Consider the following 22,248-nt stretch of genomic DNA (forward strand, 5'->3'; position numbering starts at 1 on the left):
GTCAGAAGCAATACATTTCAATACACTGTAGTCTTCATATAGCCTTAGCTATTCCGTAAAACTACCACAAGGTAAAGATACCAAAAAGACTTTAATGACTCAACATCTATGAGTGAAATTTACTGTCAAAATTTAGTTGGGAAAACAATTTTTTAAATCTACACAAAGCACAATATATAAAGGTTATATTTATTTGTGTGTATTTATATGTATATTTGTTTATCCTGTGTACCAGGATAGCCTGTGCAAAGGCTCTGAGGTAGAAACAATTTATCACGTTTTAAGAAATCAGTGACGATCACTGTCCATGGTGGAACAGAGTAAATGAGAGGACTAGTGTAACGTGACAATGAAGGAGGAAGCATGCATTACACTGGATCCTCCAAAAAGCATATACCAAGATGGAATTAAAGGTGTGTGTAGCCGCACCCCAAAAGACTCTAAACCTAGGGTGGGTGATGATCCAGTGAGACATAGAAAAGACCCAGAGACAGCAGTCGAGGTGTAAGTTTATTGGGGGAACTTATGTACGCAAAGTCCAGGAGCAGCCAACTGGACAAAACATCTGCTGCTGGGATCTACATGCAGAAGGTTTTATCTCATAGTAACTTACCCTAGCAACAATCAGTGGCCTTCCCCTCCCTTTCATGGCCAGCATTTCCAAGGAGATCAAGGCCTGCCACCTGAACACTCTTCCTTACAAGGGATGCTCTGGGCTGGCCGCCCTCAGAGCCCCTGACCTTGAACACTAAACAACATGTTCTGCTGCACATTCTGCTTGATGGGAATACAAAGGGAGGACAGGAGCTCTACATGTTCAAGAGAGTAATTAACGGGGGCATTTGGATATGCTGGTGCAAACTAGCTGTCTAGTGTGTACTGTACAAGGTGCAAGAAATTTGTTGAGGAAACATGAAAGACGTGTTGGGGAATATGAGAGATGGAGGAGAGGAACAGGAGTAGGCAGGGAGAAACTTCAGACCATAGTGCAGGTCTGATATCTGTGAAGGAGAAAAGAGAATTGGTAAGAAACCATTGTAAAGAGTTTTATGTCAGATTGATGGAGTATCCTTAAGCCAAAGTTATCCATCTGAGAAGTCCTAAGGTTCAAGGGAACAGACCTGAATTAACACTTGCTATGTTCTATGATTTCACTCATATGTGGACTTTAAGAAACAAAACAGATGAACATATGGGAAGGGGGAAATAGAAAAAGAGAGGGAAACAAACCATAAGAGACTCTTAATGATAGAGAACAAAATGGGGGTTGATGGAGGGGAGGTGGGTGGGAGATGGGCTGATGGGCATTAAGGAGCACACCTGTATGAGCACTGGGTGTTATATATAAGTGATGAATCATGAAATTCTACTCCTGAAACCAATATTACACTGTATGTTAACTAACTAGAATTTAAATAAAAATTTGAAAAAAAATAACACGGGAGAAAAAAAGATACTAAATATAAAGAAAATAATGAAAAAAAAGAAAAACAAAAACCACTTGCTATGTTCAGTCATTGGCTGGAGGCAGCGTGCAGAAAGCACAACCTCAGAGAAAACGGGATGGTAGTCGCCGAGGGGTGCCAGCACGCAATGGGAGCAATGCACTTTCATGGCTGCCATGGTCCACTCCTTGCTATATATTCTACATAGGTTCATAGAGTTTTCAAATCCCTGGAATTGGTTTCAAGTGCTAGCAGATTAAAGGGTGGATGGGTAGTTTCTGCATGGGTTTTCTTATTGTTGGCTCCCTTCATTAACACTGTTCTGGATTCTTCCTTCAGATGTTTTTGTATACAGGAGAACTTCACAATTTTTAGGAAATAAAAGAAATATTTCTCTCAGTTTTTAGTAGTTATTAGAATTGAGAGTAGTGGTATTTGTCTTGAGCACAAACTTCCCAACATCTATATAATATGATAGAGGAATTTTGTAATTACAAATAAGCAATAAATATTAGGTGGCATTTTAAGACTTCCTAAAATACTCCATGCAATTGTTCCCAGGCTGCTAATGAAGGAACAAATAGGACAAAGCCTGGTTTAAAACCTAGCTAATAAAACATTGTAATGGGGCCTGGTTTTTATTCTTTCAGCTAGCTCATGGGAGCAGGGGTATTGTTTTAATTATTGATGAAATGATTTCTACATTGACAAGAGTTAAAACAAAGTTCTCAGAGCCACAGGGGAAATTATAAAGAGTTTACACCCAGCGCGGTTGTAAAGCTGTTTATTATCACTGGAATGAGCAATACCATAAAAATTTTTGATAAGCGAAGTCCCTCCCACACTCAAGAAGTTTACATTTGTCTCAGAAGTTTATATGAAATGTCATAGACTCAGTCATGAATAAAATTAAAGTTGTACTGTCAGCCTGAAACTATTTCAATATCACTGTCCCAGAAATGTATAGAAATATCTTGCATTTAGTAAAACAAAATATTTTACTTTGCTTATATAGGGACACACCCGGGAAGTTTATGCGCTACACCAAGCCAAGTTGTCTAAAATTGACCCTGGGAGATGACTCTGCACTGCCTGAACAATGAATCGGGAGGGACTAGAACCAATGTCAGAGACCTGGGACTCTGGCAGGATGGCCTCCGTGTCTCCAGGAGCTGGATATCTAGGTTCCAAGGTTCCTCCTGTTAAAGCTCAGTGCCCCAAAGCTAGACTGTGGCACCGGGCAGTACGTACATTCACTCACTGACAAGGCTACTTTCCCCTGGGTGCCTTTAGAGATGGAGACCCACGGGATGGAGGCATTCCCTCCAACTGAGATGTGCTCTAGCAGGGGCCCATCTTTGACATGTGTCCCTGTGGGATGATGGGGAAGCGGGGAAGCTATGCCTTCTCTGCTCTGATGGCTCACACTAGTCTTAGGAGTTTACTTTGTTCTGAAAAAGCCTATTCTTTAACCCACGTTAATGTTGTACCATGGGTCCTGAACTCTAGTGTACCACAGGGGACACCCAGATGACACTTCCTGGACATGTTAATATATTTTTTAAAAAATCAATAAGCTGCCTTCAATGGGAGAAATCTTAAATGCCTTTTCAATATTATTATATTGCTATGCTTAAATAAAATTGTATCATCATTCTCTTACACAGATCACAGATCCACAACAAAGACACACATTTTCACCAAAATAAGAACAGCAAAATAAAAAGACTGTTTCTACAATTGGGCATTTCCCCCATGATAAGATTATCTCTGTCTCATATACCTGAATACTTTTGTTATTAGAGATATCCCATTCTTAACTTTTACAATTATAGACCTAATGGCTATTTCAGATCTACTCAGAGTTAATGCAGTTCACCATCCCAAACAATGGTTAATTTAGTTACATGAAATCAAGTTCCTTAGACATTAATTTTGAAAAATAACTAGAGAAGTAAATCTGCTTCACAAACTTCCACATTTTACTATAAGCTCAATTAAAAAGTTACTAGGGCCATTCATTTCCTTTTGATTATTATCTTTATTATAGACATTAGAGGGTTAACTTTATCACAGGGTTACATTATAGTTGTTACCTTTAGTTTAGCAGAACAGTGGAACAGGTCTGATTCATGTTTGGGACAAAGCTGTGTTTAGAATCTCAGTTTCCAAAACAAATAATAGCAGAAGTCATTGTTTTCCAAGAGATTTGGTGAGTAGAGAGGAAGCAATGAGGTAATCACATATGACTGATCACAGTATCATAATAGGTAGCTGGAGAACTACTTTATTCTGGTCTTCATTCTTCTACTTCTCTTGGACGCATTTCCTAGTGAACCTTAGGATTTTTCTTCCCTTGTGTTCCCACTGATGTGTGCCTGTGACTCTCTTGTACAATGCTTTCCAGTCTTGGTTGAAGGAAACTTCATTCTTTGTGTTACTGAAGCCAAAGGTATCAACTCAAGTTTGAATTCTTTCTCTCCCATAGCAAATCTGTCAGCAAATCACCTTGATAATAATCCAGAATCTGAACATTTCCCACCACCTCCACCTACCATTCTGGCCCAAGTCACTACATCTCTATTCTGGATTACTTCAATAACCTCCTGAATATATGTTCTTTATGCTTCTACTTTTGCCCCTAATAATTAATTACTTTAACCATAAGTTAAATCATGTAATTCTTTTGCTCAGAACTCTACAGTGGTTTCCATTGTCACCAAGAATAAAAACCAAGCCTACATGACATATATGTTCTAGTCCATTTTATTTCTTGGGCCTGACTGCCTCTGTTTTATTCTACAGTAGATTTCTTGCTATTCTTGAAGTAGTTTAGGCATGATGCTGCTTTTGGTCCTTTGCCTTAGCTACTTCATCTCCCTAGAATACTTTCCCTCAGATAGCTACATGGTTAATACATATCCTTTATGTCTTTGTTCAAATGCTACCTTCCTAATTAGGTACACCCTGACTATTTTATTTAAAATTAAACCCTAACCTTCTCTGTGGTACTCTGGATCCTTCTTACATAGCTCTATTTTTAAAAATTTTTCTTATAGGATTTAATAATAATAAAATTTATCAAGGTATATTTCTCATTCATGGTCTGTCTCCCTATCCTTCTCAGACACATAGAACGTTATCTACACAGGGTAGGAATATCTATAAGGTTGTATTCATTGCCATATAATAGGGGCCCTAGAAATATTTGCTAGATGAATTAAATTCACAATAAATGTAAACCAATCTCTATCTAAGCTGTAAATGCAACCATAATAAATAGCATGGAGTTGGTATCCCTATGCAGATATCTAATTCATCTTGAAAAAGGAATTCTCTTTCTTAAGAAATATATAGATATATATATGTCAAAATATATAGTACAAAAGCATTTAGTGGTGTTTTTTGTTTGTTTGTTTATTTTTTGGCAAATCAGTCCAGTGTTGATAATGGTAAACTAGTAAAACTAAAGAAGTATTTATAAGTAAAGTAAAGTAAAGAAGAATTTATAAGACAAAATTTATAGAGATAATTAGGGCTTTTCTTCTCTTTTTAATTCTTGATGATATATCTATCAAAAAGGACTTAGCATTAATAATGATAAATGGGTGTTTCATCTTTTGCTTGAGATGGGTCACACTTTTAATAAGTATCTGTGATACTGTGATTTATAATAAGGAATATATATTTGGTATTCTTCCCTGGTTCTGGCATAGAGCTCATAAATCTCTTTTAATTTCCTAAGTGATGAGAGCTATAAAAGTATCTTTAGTTGTATTAAGGAGGTGACTTTTCAACTACATTTAAGGATGAGGGCTTGTTAAGTGAAATAAGTCAAGCAGAGAAAGACAATTATCATGTAGTTTCACTCATATGTGGAACATAAGGAATAGCATGGAGGACCATAGGGGAAGGGAGGAAAAACTGAAGGGGGAGAAATCAGAGAGGGAGAGGAAACATGAGAGACTATGGACTCGGGGGAAACAATCTGAGGGCTTTAGAGGTGAAGGGGTGGGGGAGGGGGTAACAGGGTGATGGGTATTAAGGAGGGCATATGTTGTGATGAGCACTGGGTGTTATATGCAGCTAATGAATCATCGAACACTACATCAAAAACTAATGATGTACTCTATGTTGGCTAACTGAACATAATAATTTAAAGAAATGAATGAGCATAAAAAAGTAAATAAATAAGCATGAAAAAAAAAAGGATGGGGGCTTGTTATCAGGGGAGTCAACCATGAGATTGGAGATTGGAACTGTCAGTCCTGCCTCTAGCTTTCAGGTAGGGGAGAGGGGCTGGAGGTCAAAATAAATTTCCAATGGCCAATGATTGCATCAATCCTACCTATTTAATGAAGCCTTCATAAAAATCCAAAAGGAGATGGTTTGAAGAGCTTCTGGATTGGTGAGCATGTGGAGATTTGGGGAGAGTGGTGCACTTCAGAGAGAGCATGGAAGCTCTGCTCCTTCCTTTGTACCTTGCCCTATGAAGAGCTTCCAGCTGGCTGCTTTATATCTTTTGATAATAAACTGGCAACCTAGTACGTGAAATGTTTCCCTGAGTTTTGGGAGCTGCTCTAGCAAATTAATGGAACCCAAGGAGGACTGGTGGGAACCTCTAATTTATAGCCAGTTGGTCAGAAGTACAGGTAACAAGCTAGGCTTATGACTGGCATCTGAAATGTGTGAGGGCAGTCCTGCAGGACTAAACACTTCACCTGTGGAATCTGATGCTATCTCTGGGTAGATAGTGTCAGAACTGAGTTGAATTGTAGGACACCCCTCTGGTGTCCAAGAATTGCTTGGTAGTGTGTGGGGAAACCACCCCCCGCCCCCACAGTAGAACTGGGTCTAAAATACCAAAGAGTATTGAGTAACCATTTTGAAATATACTTTAACCTTTAAATCACTAGTACTCATATGTTTTAAAAATCAAAATTATCGGGGCGCCTGGGTGGCTCAGTTGGTTAAGCGACTGCCTTCGGCTCAGGTCATGATCCTGGAGTCCCGGGATCGAGTCCCACATCAGGCTCCCTGCTCAGCAGGGAGTCTGCTGCTCCCTCTGACCCTCCTCCCTCTCATGCTCTCTGTCTCTCATTGTCTCTCTGGCAAATAAACAAAATCTTAAAAAAAAAAAAAAAATCAAAATTATGTATAAAGGCATACTTCAAGAAGTCTCAATCTCCCTGTTCCTGTCACCTGTATGCCTTTCACCCTATATGTCTATAATTTTATTTATTAGTTCTTCATATATCCTCTGGCATTTCTACATGCTATTACTAAACAAAACTACAGATTCATAATCATCCCTTTCCTACATATACAATGTTTTGCAACTTATTTTTTCTCATTTAACAGTATATTCTGAATCTCTGCATATTAGTACATTAAAAACTTACCTGTACAATATACCATGGAGACTATACCAAAGTTATATGAAACAGCCCATATGCTGAAGCATCAGTCTTGTCAAGATAATAAAAAATTCACATTTTAAATAACTGATTTTGACTGTCAAGTCCATGAACATGAAAGCAAAAATCATGGAAATTAGAAACTTGCTCATTATTGTACATTGCCTAGAGTTATATATAGGTACCTGTTTTTGCATTGTTCAAGACTATACAAGTAAGATAAATGACCTTGTGATGAGAGCTATGCAGAACATGTACTACACTTGACTGGAAAGGCTTTCCATTCTAAGGAAGGCGGAAGGTGGCTTATATTGTGTGATTATAAATTGAACATTGATTCACTAGCTACAAGTCCCTTGGCTTTCATCTTTCCTTCTCACTTTTTGACATTCTTATAATACCTTAGCTATGTTCTTCTTTAGGGGATATATGGTAGACCTATACATTGCTCTGTTAAAATTTTGATACACTCATATTATCTTTAAAGTTACTGAGTTTCAATTATACAATTCTAACACTTCAAATAATTGTTCTTGGAAGAGGGTCAAAGCTGGCTATCTTTTAAAACATGACAATGGGTTTATTTGGTGTTACAGGTAAAGGTTTCAAATTTACCTTTTGATAAAAGTGAAGCAACTAAGATTTTAGACTTTTTAAGAAAAGACCATTCACCTTCTCTTTTCTTTAATCCTTCAGTTGCCTTAGCTGAAGCCATTTTGATCAATGCCACATTTGGCAACACAATTCAAAAACTGCCCTCATTCATATTTCCATAAATGGCAGTTTGACCCCTATAAAAAATACAAATGTAAATGTCAGTAAAGTTTTAGACCTGGATGGTGAGCATATGGGACAGTAGTCTCAACTACAAGACAGAGCAAGGAGGATGCATTCTTTCCCTGGTGGGATCATGGAACCTCTCTGAGGAAGCTCTGTGTTGTGTCTTCAATTCGTCTCTGATAGAAGTATGTGGGAGGTGAGCAGACATGGTCCTGGCAGTCACATAGACATGCTCCAGGAATTTTAGAGGTTGCATTTTTATGATTTTCTTTTAAAATTGCAGGTTTACCATTCCTGCTTGATGGTGAGAAAAAAAATGTAGTTCAAAATGTACAGAGCTTTTTTTTTTTTCCTCACTCACCAGAATCTCTATAATATATCCTGTTTAAAAGAGAGGAGGGGGACAATAATAAGCTAGCTTATGCATTTTCTTTTGTAAGAAAAGAAGAAAGAGGAATAAAATTACTTCTGTGTGAGGCTTATTTGTCTAATCTAATCTACTTACTTATTTTAGTCAGCTTGATCAGGTAACATTTTTGAAAGAATTCTAGAGATGGAAGCAACTTCATTTAGATTCTCAATGGAGTTTAAATTATCTTCCCAAATTGGATCTGATCTGATTTTTTTTCTAAAGTGCCAAGATGCAGGGAAAATCTTAATTTTCACTGGAAATCCAGGTCAGAAGAAGCTGTGTTTCCAAGGTAAGACATATGTAGTAATATTATTTAGAAAGCTGAATGCTAATTCACTCTCAGATTTTTTTAAGGCAAAGTTATAGGTCAGACTATATCCATGAAAGCTATCAACAGCTTTCAGACTGTAGAACTTTGAATTTTATGAGATATCAAATAAACGAAATTTGAAAGAGCACCATATAAACAGCATTATATTTATACTTTATAAGCAAAATCCCAAATAAAATACAGATGGTCCCCAACTTAAGATAGTTTGACTTACGATTTTCTGACTATATAATGGTGTGAATGTGATAGACACTCTGCAGAAATGATACTTCGAATTTTGGATTTTCATCTTTTCCCAGGCTGGTGATATGCACTGTGATCCTCTCTTGTGATGCTGGACAGCAGCAGTGAGCCATGGCTCCCAGTCAGTCACATGATTACAGGGTAAGCAACCAACACACTCACAACCATTCCTACCCATGCAACCATTTTTTTTCACTTTCAGTACAGTATTCAATAACCTACATGAGATATCAACACTTCATTACCAAATAGACTTTGTGTTAGGTGATTTTGCCCAACTGTAGGCTGATGTAAGTGTTCTAAACACGTTTAAGGGAGGTCAGGATAAGCCACAATACACAGTAAGTTAGGTGTATTAAATGCATTTTCAACTTATGTTATTTTCAACTTACAGTGGGTTTATTGGAACATAACCCTATCATAAATCAAAGAAGACCTGTAATTCCAGTTCCTCATTATGGCCCCCACCAAATAATACAAGGCACAGTAAGTTTGATTCTGAGTTGGGCAGGAAGAGATTGGAGTATTTAGAAGAGTGACATGATCTGATTTATATCAATAATTATATGAAAATTCCACTGCCACAGGAGCAATATGAGACATCTGGCAGAGATTTAACACACCACATGTCCAGTAGATCATTTACCTCAAAATGAAAAAAAAACTAATAAATCAAAATCCCATAAGAGCCCCAAAGCTATTTTCTAATTTTTATCCCTCCATAGTTGCCTCCTATTCTAATTGTGTGAATAGAAATATTTTAAGAAGATGATTGACATTATAGTTGTGCATAAAAAAGCAATTTTTATTAAGGTGTTCTCTTAATTGTTACAAAATTGTCCACTTTAATAAATAAAATTATCATTTAAAAATATCATTAAGTCAGATAATATTTGTTACATGAAACTATGTATTTAAAAAACACATTACAGAAGGAATTGCCTACCAAGGAATTATAGAATAAAAAGAAGATAAGAACCTGCAAATAAAAAAAGTTTGTAGCCTGTTCAGAAAACACGATAAATTGCTGTTAAGCAAAAGGATGCCTAAAATACCTACAAAACAACAAATGAAACTTTGGTAGACCTATTCTAACCACCATATTGTATGGAAACACACACACATGTTCCTCTTTCACTCTCTACAGTATCGATTATTATTCTGGTTCACTTTCTTCAATGCACCTATTGCTACCAGAAATTAACTTCTTAATTTCTCTCCAACAACAAGACTACCAGCTTCATGAGAACTGGAAAAATGTCTATATTTTACAGCTGTGTCTTTGTAGTCTAGAATGTTCGACATATAATAAACACTTACAAATGCTTAGGTGATGTCTAGATGGATGGATGTGTGAACAGAATATTTAAAGCTGATGCTAAGGTGGGGTGTCTGGAATGGCTGACCAAGGAGCTAAGCAAATTCTCTGCTTTGTGGCAGAGCATGGAGAAAGAGATTCCAGCAGGCATACTAGTGGAGAAGCAAAAAGCATATAGAGTTAACATATGGCTAAAGGCCAAGTGTGGGCTACATTACCAGAATAGAGTAGGACCTCTGAGTGGCCCAGACAAGAGGAGGAAATCTCCCTCACTTAGGGACCATTGTACATAGTCCACCAGGTGCTAACAAGTAAGGCTGGGACGGGGCAGGAGGACTGAGGGGGACTGGGGAGGCACTAGCCCATCCTTCCCCTCTTTTCTCTCTTATGGAGTAAAAACCTTAAATCACTGGGAGAGAGGCAGGAAACACTGTTGCTTAAATTAAAGGGCTTGACTAAAAAGGGGAAAGAGGGAACTTTTCACAGTAATGAAAGTGTTTTATATCTTGATTTTGGTGATGGTGATGATGTAAAAAATGTTGGGGTTCGGAGTTGACAGCCAAGAAAGAATTCATGTCTTTGGTGCAAAAAGGTGGTTTTATTATAGCACGGGACAGGACCCATGGGCAGAAAGAGCTACACTGGGGTTGTGACAGGTGACTGATTATATACTTCGGGATTATATAAATTGGGAGGAGGTTAGGGATAGCATAAGTCTCTAAGGAATTTTGGAAGCAAAGTTTCCAAGACCTTGAGGGGGCTAGCTATTGTTAGGAAAAGGTCATTTATTACTACCTAATAAAACTCAGTCATGGGGTGCCTGGGTGACTAAGTTGGTTAAGAGTCTGCCTTTGGTTTGGGTAGAGCCCTGCATCAGGCTCCCTGCTCAGCGGGGAGCCTGCTTCTCCCTCTCCCTCTGTTGCTCCCCCTGCTTGTGCTCTCTTGCTCTTGCCCTCATCTCTGTCAAATAAATAAATAAAATCTTTTTTAAAAAACTAAGTCATGAGACCCTTCAGATGTATGTCAGTGGGCCATATGCTTGGAGGATGACTGCCAACATGTATCATGGTGGGGAGAGATAAAGGAAGTTTCCAAAGGAATTTTTAATATGTTAAAGGAGACTTACAGGATCTGGGGGGTCAGGATAATGTTGAGCTAAGATGGCCTTTTGCCCTTAGCAAAGCGTCAACATCGAGGCAGCTGAGTTCCTACAGGAATGTCACTTGGCCTGTTTCAAGGACTTGTCAATGGGCTGCAAGTAGGAAAGAAATTTACTTTTCTTTTTGCCTTTGTTTCCCACATCAGTACACAACTAGGTGCATTTACTAAAATTCATATAATGGTACAGTAAAGAGTGAATTTTACTGTTGGTAAGTTCTTTCTTTACAAACCTGACTTTAGAAAAATTTCAACTCTACAAAGTAATTATTATGTCTTTATACTATGAAATTTCACAACTGTTCTAAACTAAGTATCTTTCATGAAAGAGGGAACGGCTGGTTTAGGGGAAGACTGAGGAAGAAGGCTTCCCTCTGTGTGTGTGTGTGTTTCTTTTAGGATGAGGGAACTTAAACATGTTTGTATGTTGAGGAGGAAGAGCAAATAAAGCTGGAGAAGTTGAAGGTGAAAAAAATGTAGAGGCTACTATATAAGCAAATACAAATTAAAAATAAGACTCTTAATTCTTCCTGTCAAAGAGCTATCTCCATTCTCTACTTTAGAAAAACTTTTCTACTTTAGAAAACTTGTAAATTCTTTCTCTGTCTCTTTGAAATGTGTATAAGTCAGCTTAAATACGAAATCAGCCAGCTTTACAACCCAGAAATGTCTTTCTCCAGAGCCCAAGAACCAGCTCTTTGAAATGTAATCATCAAGGAAGCTAACCCCACTCGCTACCTCCCAGCCTCACTTCAGTGGGTGTCTTGCTCCCAGTTGTAAAACTACTTCCTGTCATAAGATGCAGCAGGTTTAATTTCCCTTGGATAACTAACACAGAGGAAGATCCTAATTACCAGGTGAATTTAGGATGAATGGTGCTATCAAGTCCTGTACTTGAGGATTGTTTGTTGTTTCTCTAAAGAACATGTATGTAATGTGAGCTGTGGCTGGTATATTCTATAGAAACTCTGTACTTTTCCTTCCTTTCCTTCCTTCCTCCCTTCTTTCCTTCCTTCCTTCCTCCCTCCCTCCCTTCCTCCTTCCTTCATTCCTTCCTTCCTTCCTTCCTTTCTTCCTCTCTCCCTCCCTTCCTCCTTCCTTCCTTCCTCCCTCCCTTCTTCTCTCTCCTTTTTTTCCTTCTTCCTTTTGATGAAGGAACAGAAGGCAAGCTGAGGACGAAGCAGAAGCTGACACCCCACAAACCCCACTCCATGAGACATACGTGACATTCCTCAGGCGCTCCTGGCTGCCCTAAAGGAAAAACAAATAGTTAGCTTACAGAGATCACAATCCTGCAAGACGCGAGTCTCCCTCAGTTTACGAAAACCTTAGCAATTTACAAGAACAAAGCATTTCTATCAATGGTCTAGCTTCCAAAAGGGAATGCAAATACAATTAAATGCCCTTATAACCTGCAGCCCATTGACAGATACTTGAAGCAGGCAGAGTGTTTTGTTCCTCCAGGAAGTTCCCAACGATTTTCATGTTAATGTCTTGCTAAAGGGAAAAACAAACTTAACACCCGCAAGGCCTCCGGTATCCTGAGAGTCTGCTTTAACATATGAAAATCCTTTTGAAACCTCCCTTTTCCTTACCTTCCCCAACCCCATAGTATAGAATCAGCCACCCTTCACAACCCCAGGGCAGCAGCTCTTTCTGCCCACAGGTCCTGTCCCCGGGCTTTAATAAACCACCTATCTGCACCAAAGACGTCTCAAGAGTTCCTTCTTGGTAGTGGGCTCCGGACCTCACCCCAACGAATTTCACCTATATTCCAAAACTCCATCATTGTGAGGGGCTAGGATATATTACCAGACAGATTTCTCCTAAAGAAAGTAATATGTTAGGAGAAGATGTGCCTTGAGAATCTGTGTGGTGATCAGCCCTGAGGTTGCACACAGATATTCAGCAGCAATTTCATCAAACTGAGAAGCTTAAGGTAGGTAAGGACATCTCAGTTCTCCTACTGACCCTCACTGACATCTGGTGGTGTCACACATAAATGAGAAAGGGTTTCCTGGTGCTACTGGGTGGGGCTGGGAGATCAGGTTTTCCACTAGGTTTTTGCTGAAACTGTCCTGGCTGGGAGGGGGAGGGGCACCTCATTAGTGCTTCTCCTCCCTGTCTCTACTGTCACTGTAGTCGGGTGGCCTTGTTGCCACGGAATGTTGGAGAAAGCTCTGCCTCTCCACTGCACGGCCTCTGACACCACCCCAGCAAAAATGAGGAGGGGCGGAAGTCCACGGTTACCGTGGAAACCTGGTGGGGCCACCGGGGGCTGTCTTCCCACTTGACCCTCTCTGACATCATTTTGGGGGGGAGGGAAATCTACGCTCTTCCTTCTGCTTTTGCTGCTTTTACTTTGCTTGTGAGAGTAGAGCGGTTATTATGTGACAGTTTTCTGTCTTGATAGGCTGCCCTTTACCCGCTTCTTTAGTGGTGAGATTACGCTTTTTCTTGAGGTTTGTTTCCTCTGAGCCCCTTAGCGGCTCCACGCTGCCCGCTTGTCTGGTACCGGGGCTGGGATAGGCAGGCAAAAAGAAAAGCTAAAGCACTTGCCAGCATGTCATTCCCCAGGTTCTGAGGTCCCAAGATGGTGTGTCGGCTTGTCTCCACCTTTCAGTCTTCTTATGTTTGTTTGGTGTATAACGCCCAGGGTTTTTAGTCGTATTTAAAAGGAGGAATTGGGAAAAGTATGTGTATTCCATCTTCCCGAAGCTGAGCCCAGAAACTGAGTTTTTGTTTCAATCCACTTACTGTTTCTTATTTTCACATGATAATGCTTTATTCTTAAATGGGAATGAGATCTGCAACCTTCATAAAAATGTCATGTAAAAAATTAAGAAATATATACAAATTACCATAGAAAGAAGTAAAAGTATTGCCATTAAGAGCTAAGTGTATTTTATAGAATATAAAAAAAAAATGACTAGGAGAGAAAGAAATAAGTGGTTTTCACCATGACAAGTTGGTCCTTTGAGGCTTAAGTAATTGATCTTCCAGAATGCAATTATTTTTTCTTACCATGTTATTAGTATAACATCCAAATATAACTTTTATGTGTCAAGCTGACTATATAAAGATTTAAAAGTGGAAGCCTTAAAATCTCATGTTCTTTCCAGTTTTCTGTTAATGTGGTAGCACCATATCGGCTTCCTTGCCAGGCCTGTTAGCAAAAAGATGCCTGCACATAGAACCTGACTATTCTAAGGACCCAGGAAAATGAGTCAATTAAGCAATGTCATCATTAGTCAGGAAGATGGGGTTCTGAAGCTCTAAAATTTTCCACCAAGGGCTCGTTAGCATTTATTATGATAAGAGCTGCTGTCAAATGTAGGAGTACTTGGGCATTTAGGTTCCAGTATCAGAGAAGCTGCAACAAAGGAGAGAATGAAGATGGGTATGAGGTAAGATGTGCAATGATTAGTATGGTCGCCGGATGGAAATTTTCTATGTCTCATCCTGTCACTGACTCTGAGGTCCTGGGTTTTACTTAACCACTGAGAGCCTTGATTGCCTTATTGATAAAATGGGATTGTTACAGTACCTGTCTCAGAGTGTTTCAAGGTGTAAATGCAAGAATGTATTTAAAGTAAACAGTATTTTAGTAAACAGGACATTATTACCCTTCTTACCAAGGGTGGGCAGTGAGAGGTTATCACCATTTTTTATGATGGAAATAAGCTACACTTATTAAATGCCTACTGAGAAAACCAATATTCTAAGCACACCAACCTTATTGTTGATTTCCTTATAAGGGCAAAACACCACGGAGTAGACGTTATAACTAAGTTAACTAAGGCTCAGAGAGATTAAACAATTTCCCCTGATTCCTACAGTTAGTATGCAACAGGAACCAAGAAAGAGGAAGGGAGAAGAGAGGAAAATTAAAGAAAAGAGTTTAGAATTGGGTCTGTTTATTCTATTTAATATGTGTCAGGTGCATTGCCAGACACTGGGAATAAAAGAGTGAATAAACACTACAATGTCTTCCCTGGAGGGTCTTAGTTTAAAGTGGGAAAACAAGCAAGTGGATCACATAATTATATAATAAGGAATTAGGACCAAAGTCAGCACTAGCCTGAGAATATATAGGAGAGCTGCTTAACTCAATGGAGAAAGTCAGAAGGGTTCCCCAAGGAGATGCCCAGATGGAGATCTGAGATGAAGCAGAAATTTATTGAGCCTTACCCACCATATTTTGCTGTCTGGTGCATTGTTTGGATTTCAGGCTATAGTTGGGATCTGTACAGTTTTTATGCAGCCCTCAGATTCTAACTGATGTGACAGACTGGTTTGGGAACAATTTGGGACTGGTTGGAATGAAAGTCTCTTTAGGGAAGGATAGATGACTGAGAAAGACCACAAGAAAAAAGACAAATTTTGCTTTTATAAATTCCGCATATAAATGAGATCATACGGTATTTATCATCTTCCTCTGCCCGACTTATTTGACTCAGCATAATGCCCTCAAGGTCCATCCATGTTATCACAAATGGCAGAATCTCCTTCTTTTTTTCTGGCTGAGTAATACTCAGTTGTGTGTATGTGTAATATTTGCTTTATCCATTCATCCACCAGTGGACATTTAGGGTGTTTCCATGTCTTGACTATTGCTAATAAAAGCTGAACTCATAGAAATAAGGAATAAAATGGTGGTTGCCAGGAGCTGGAAGATGGGAAATTGGGAGATGTTGATCAAAGTGTATAAACTTCCAGTTGTTAGATGAGTAAGTTCCAGGGATCTGTACAGCGAAGTGACTATAGTTAACAATACTGTGTTGTATACTTGAAAGTTGCTGAGAGTAGATCTTAAGTGTTCTGGTAACCACCACCCCCAACATAACTATGGGAGGTGATGGATATGGTAACTAACCTTATTGTGGTCATCATTTCACTATATATACATGTATCAAATCATGGTGTTGTACACCTTAAACTTACACAATGTTATGTGTTATTTATATCTCAATAAACCTAGACGGAGGAAAAAAACAATGATAGGTCAGAAAACAGGTGGGCAGTGGGTGGGGGTTAAGTGGGAGGCAAGAGCCAAAATCAAGCAGACAGTTAGGATCAGGGACATCTGGTGAGAGGTGGTCATGGTCTAGCCACTATGAATGCATTCAAGGCAGACCTTGATTTCTGGAAGACTGAGTTGAAGGAAGGCAGTACTCCAGATTTAGGAGAACTAAGATGCAGTTAGGAATTTAGTTTCAAAGTAGGGGTAGAGGAGCAAGACTTAGACAGAGTCATAATGGAAGATTTGAATAAAAATAAATTAGAATAATCAAACATCAAAGTGGCCTGAGGTGACTTCTGAAAATGGTTCGCTATTTGCTTGACCCAGAAAACCCTATGAAATCATGTAAATCAAGAGGTTCAAATCTTCGTGTTCACTTTAAGAACACACGTAAAACTGCCCAGGCCATCAAAGGTATGCACATCCGAAAAGCCACCAAGTATCTGAAAGGCGTCACTTTACAGAAGCAGTGTGTGCCATTCCGTCACTACAATGGTGGAGTTGGTAGGTGTGCCCAGGCCAAACAGTGGGGCTGGACACAGGGTCGGTGGCCCAAGAAGAGTGCTGAATTTTTACTGCACATGCTTAAAAATGCAGAAAGTAATGCTGAACTTAAGGGTTTAGATGTCAATTCTGTGGTCATTGAGCACATCCTAGTGAACAAAGCCCCCAAAATGCGGTGTAGAATGTACAGGGCTCATGGTCGGATTAACCCATACATGAGCTCTCCCTGCCATATCGAGATGATCCTTACTGAAAAAGAGCAGATTGTTCCTAAACCAGAAGAGAAGGTTGCACAGAAGAAAAAGATATCCCAGAAGAAACTAAAGAAACAAAAACTTATGGCCCGGGACTAAATTCTGCACAGAATAAATGCAAATAAAAATTTAAAAAAAGAATAATCAAACATCATAATGCAAAGTAAAAGAAAGATAAGAAACTGACTGACTGATGGGTTGAAGAGGGTGTACCAAAAAAAAAAACAACAACAACAATAACAAAAAAAAACAAACAAAAAACAAAAAAACAAAAAAAACTACCAGAACAAGGACTCAAAGGAATCAAGTTCCAGATGTCATTCATAAAATTGGAGTCCATGACCCCAAATCTCTTTAGTATCTCAAAAGTGATATCATGGACTCCTGCACTTTTTTTTTCCTTTGGAGAGAGATGGGGACGGTTGGGCAGATGGAGAGGGAGACAGAGAATCTTAAGCAGGCTCCATACAGAGCTCGAACTCACAACCCTGAGATCATGACCTGAGCTGAAATCAAGAGTCAGATGCTTAACTGAGTCACCCAGGCACCCCTCCTGCACTTTTTTGTATAGTTTTCCAGAAGAGATGATCTCTTTGCAATGACTTATTCTTGCATTTCGATCATGATTGCCATCAATAGTTCACAATTTGTCAAAACCTCTATATTTTTTTAAAGATTTTATTATTTGTTTATTTACTTATTTAAGAGATTGAGAGAAAGAGAGAGGAAGTACAAGCAGGGGGGAGGGAGAGGGACAAGCAGACTCTCTGCTGAGTGTGGAACCTGATGCAGGGCTTCATCTCATGACCCTGAAATCATGACCTGAGCCAAAATCAAGAGTCAGATGCTTAACCGACTGAGCCACCCAGGCACCCCCAAACCTTCAAAATTTCCTTTTCCTGCAATTTCCTTCTCCTGCAAAACAGTGCAGCCACATCCAAGTTGAGACTCAAGGCTTATTGGTCCCACTACAGTTTATCAGACAATAGTCCTGATTTAGGAGTTTTAAATTAATGGTCTGTCTAGGAAGATACCAGACCTCGAACCATAATAAATATGGGCCAATTTACCTTATTCCAAGGTCAATGTCCTCTGTCAAAATTCTTCACCATGACATATACTCTATAGTCTTTTTCCTAAATCAGTTAAGTTTTGAATAATTTTTGAATGGTCTCTATTATGTTTAGCTTTTTCTATACCTGTTTGAACTCCTGATTAAATCCAAATTCATAAACTAAGAGTAATTTTAGCCATCTCTTTAAAGGCTTGCAACATTAAATTCTCCTTTAAATGAGTCCTAAAACTTCCTAAGGTTGATTCATATTAATTTTCTGCACTGTTTTTTATTGAAGGTGATGACTTTTATTTAATTGAGGAATAGATAGCAAAACCCAGTCTGCTACTACCATTAAAGAATTAAAAAAAAAAAAGGATAATCACTACACAAAATAAAAGGGGTATGCCTTTGCTGTTATTAAATATTTCCTCATAATAATTTTCTTGATCATTTAAGAACAAATTATTTTTTCCAAAACAAATTAGTTTTCCAAGTGCAGAATATCAATATAATCACTGGCTTCTCCCTTTTCAGTTGCTACTTTTAATGGTTTCTTTTCACTGCTGTTTGTAAGGTTCTTGATCATGGCACAGCCAATAAATGCAGACATCAGGGTAAATAATATTTTTAGTATGCACAATTGCACATTCAGCTGCCCTGTTTTCATTAGTGATGATATTATTGTGAAGTAAGATGAGATAGCTCACATGAGCATTGCAGATTATTGTAATATTAGGCATGATGCATTGAACATGTTACTGGTAGTAGTAATATTACAGTAACAATAATAATAACAAAAATAATTTTATAGTTATATACTATATATTTTTGTCACTGAAGATAAATTAACAAAGCAAAATTAGATTCATTTTTAACTTGAATAATACAAAATAAGGTGGAATAGATGGCTTGTAGTTGGCTATAATAAGCAAAGTAATAAAATCACATGAACTTCTCAAGAACTGGTTATTGTTGCTGATGAAATCTAAAAAAGGAAACTGTATAATACTCAACTCAGAAAGAAATATAAATTTAAAAATAATAAATCTAGAGCACTTACATAATATCTCAAAGTAGTTAGAGAAAAATGTCTATCTTCCAGGTGGTAATTAAGAATTATTTGTGAGAAATGCTGGTACTCAAATTGATAGCCAACTAGGTGAGACATGTTGACTAACAAGCTATAGAAGTACAAAAAAAATACGCTGTCATTGGAACAAGTTGGTTAAATATGACTGATGTAATGGGTTCTCAGTAAATCCACATACTTCAGGTTTTCCAGTTGGAAACTTAACAAGAATTAACTAAATAATATCGGTGACATTTCAAAATTATCTTTCAAAATGGCTTCCAAAGTGTTAAATGTCCAGAAATAATATTTATGATAAATATAAGAGATAGACTGCTGGAATTTTAAGCTGGGGTCTCTAGAGTTCTATATTTGCTTCATTGGGGTCAAACCACCTCAGTAATGTGCAAATGTTTGTGTGTATGCCTCAGCACAATGAAAATTTAGGGAAGAGAATATCCCGAACATTTACCAGATCCTTAAGAGTATCTATACAGACAAAATATGAAAACTTACTAATTTAGAGATTACATATGAAACAAATCAGATGTTAACATAAAAGAGAAACTGCAGGAATGCTAAAAACTAAAGAAGAAACTCAGGGAAAATGAAAGAAAATATTAGATTGATAATTAGAAAAATGAGAGAGATAAAGTCAATTTAAAGGAAGATATATGGTAATACAAATTAGCCTTCATTAAGAATTCTTTTGTCTTACTTTGAAGCAGGACAAAATCTTCTAAGCAGCACTATATTTTAAATATAGGGAATTCTGTTTGAGAAAGAATTGTCAGATCTTGAAGGAAATAACATTTTTTCAATTATATAGTTTACAGTGAGCATGGAAAGGAATTGGTTAGATTTTTTTCTATAAGGAAACATGGAAACATAGCATATTTTAATAATAGAAATAAAAATATAGCCAATTCTGAAATTCTGAAAAGCATTTTCGGTAACTATTTTTATTGTTAAATAATAGATGGGGTCTGAATTTAGAGCTGAAGGCAAATATACTGAGTAATATTGTTGAGTTAAAATTAGAGAGTTTTCAAATGACATATTTCATGTTTTATCTTTCAGTGCTTTGAAACTTTCTTTAAAATACATCAATCATACAAGTTTTACTATTGTCATCCAAAATAGGTTTGGCAATTATGCTTCAAGAATATTCCCAGGCTAGATTCTAAAGACTGGCAGTTTCCATCTCTCTAGGAGATAAAGTAACACTGATACTACGATCTTAATGTCTTGGAAACAGAGACCATCTTTTATATAAGCAGATCAAATATTCATCCAATGTAATCTGAAAACCCCTTATGAAATTTATCCATCCTCCTATTTCAATTCCCCTAAACATGATACTTCCAGATTAAAGCTTGCTGTAAGAAATTACATAATTAACAATGGATCTGATGACATGACTTCTTGTCTCCTTTTGCAACAAAATTTGGTTGTAAGCAAAAGAAATTGCCAGCAGCAATGTCCACAATAGCCAAACTGTGGAAAGAGCCAAGATGTCCATTGACACATGAATGGATAAAGAAGATGTAGTATATATATATAATGGAATATTATGCAGCCATCAAAAGAAATGAAATCTTGCCATTTGCAATGATGTGGATGGAATTGGAGGGTGTTATGCTGAGCGAAATAAGTCAATCAGAGAAAGACATGTATCATATGACCTCACTGATATGAGGAATTCTTAATCTTAGGAAACAAACTGAGGGTTGCTGGAGTGGTGGGGGGTGGGAGGGATGGGGTGGCTGGGTGATAGACATTGGGGAGGGTATGTGCTATGATGAGCGCTGTGAATTGTGCAAGACTGTTGAATCACAGATCTGTACCTCTGAAACAAATAATACATTATATGTTAAAAAAAAAAAGAAGATAGCAGGAGGGGAAGAATGAAGGGCGGGAAATCGGAGGGGGAGACAAACCATGAGAGACTATGGACTGTGAAAACCAAACTGAGCGTTCTAGAGGGGAGGGGTGGGGGGATGGGTTAGCCTGGTGATGAGTATTAAAGAGAGCACGTTCTGCATGGAGCACTGGGTGTTATACGCAAACAATGAATCATGGAACACTACATCAAAAACTAATGATGTAATGTATGGTGATTAACATAACATAATAATAAAAAAATGTGAATGCCACTGAACAATTAAAATGGTTAAAACAGTAAAAAAAAAAAAAATCGCCTCCTGGTTTCTTTAGGGAAAAAAAAAAGAAATTTATTGGAAATATATAAAATTGATGATACAGTAGAAAACCAGGAAAAATGATCAAAATTTAAGTAGTGATAAAAAGTTGAAACAGCACAACAATGCTTTTTATTTAGAAAAAAAAAATCAGTAATTGTCTAGCTGGGATTCCACACCAACTGTGGGATACTGCTCCTTTATCTTTGCTTCCCGGGAAGGAGCATCAGACAAGACTAGTTCCTGTGCTTAAGTCCTGTCTCTAAGGATACAGGGACAAGTAGGATTTGCCAATACTACCATAGTGCAAAGTGAGGAATCACTTGTACAGTCCATGTAGAGTCAGCAAAACAGGATTGACTCTTGGCCTTTCAAATAGGACAGTATTTAGGACAGGAATTTAGGGGCTTAAGGAGCCACCAGAGAGCATGAGCTGAGAATGTGGGGAAACGGTCTAGCTTTCACATTTACTTCCATCCTTCAGACACGTAAGACAGACCAAATATCTCAAGGTCAGGAATGACAGCTGCCTAAAGTATTTGGGTAGATAATTTGTGGTGGAATTCTTAGATGATGTTCTTAAAAACAGTATTTGCTGAAGCTCGTTGTTGACCTGCAGCTACTGTATGAGGGAAAAGAGCTTCTGGTTCCTTTCAGCTTTGTAAATTTTGTGTAGCACATCATTGTTAGAATACAGGCAGAACTCTGCTGGAAAGGGGTTCTGGACAATGTAGTTCTCAAATATCCAGTCTTTGTGGTAAATAGAAGAGCCTAGAAGAGGGAAAAGATAAAACTTGGGCACAAAGAGCAACTCAGCCCATCTTCACATGGTCAAACCCCATAACTGGGAATTTCCTCAACGTAGAAGTGGAAGTTGCATTTGGCCAGCCAAAAAAAATGACAATATGCTTACCACTAATCAAATTCAAATTTCTCTGAGAGATATTTATCACATCATTATCAAAATAAATATAAAAAACAAAGTTAAATTAATAGGATGTTTGGGGGAGGGAGCCCAACGTTCAGGAGGCAGCTG

The 22,248-nt window shown here is 38.0% G+C and overlaps 1 pseudogene; it reads left to right on the plus strand.

The window, feature by feature from the left end:
* Positions 1-16,414: 16,414 nt before the first annotated feature.
* On the plus strand, positions 16,415-17,023 carry LOC118539895 (large ribosomal subunit protein uL22 pseudogene; annotated as a pseudogene).
* The last annotated feature ends 5,225 nt before the right edge of the window (positions 17,024-22,248 follow it).

This window comes from Halichoerus grypus, chromosome 4 (assembly GCF_964656455.1).
Source record: "Halichoerus grypus chromosome 4, mHalGry1.hap1.1, whole genome shotgun sequence".
In the NCBI taxonomy this organism is placed as follows: domain Eukaryota; kingdom Metazoa; phylum Chordata; class Mammalia; order Carnivora; family Phocidae; genus Halichoerus; species Halichoerus grypus.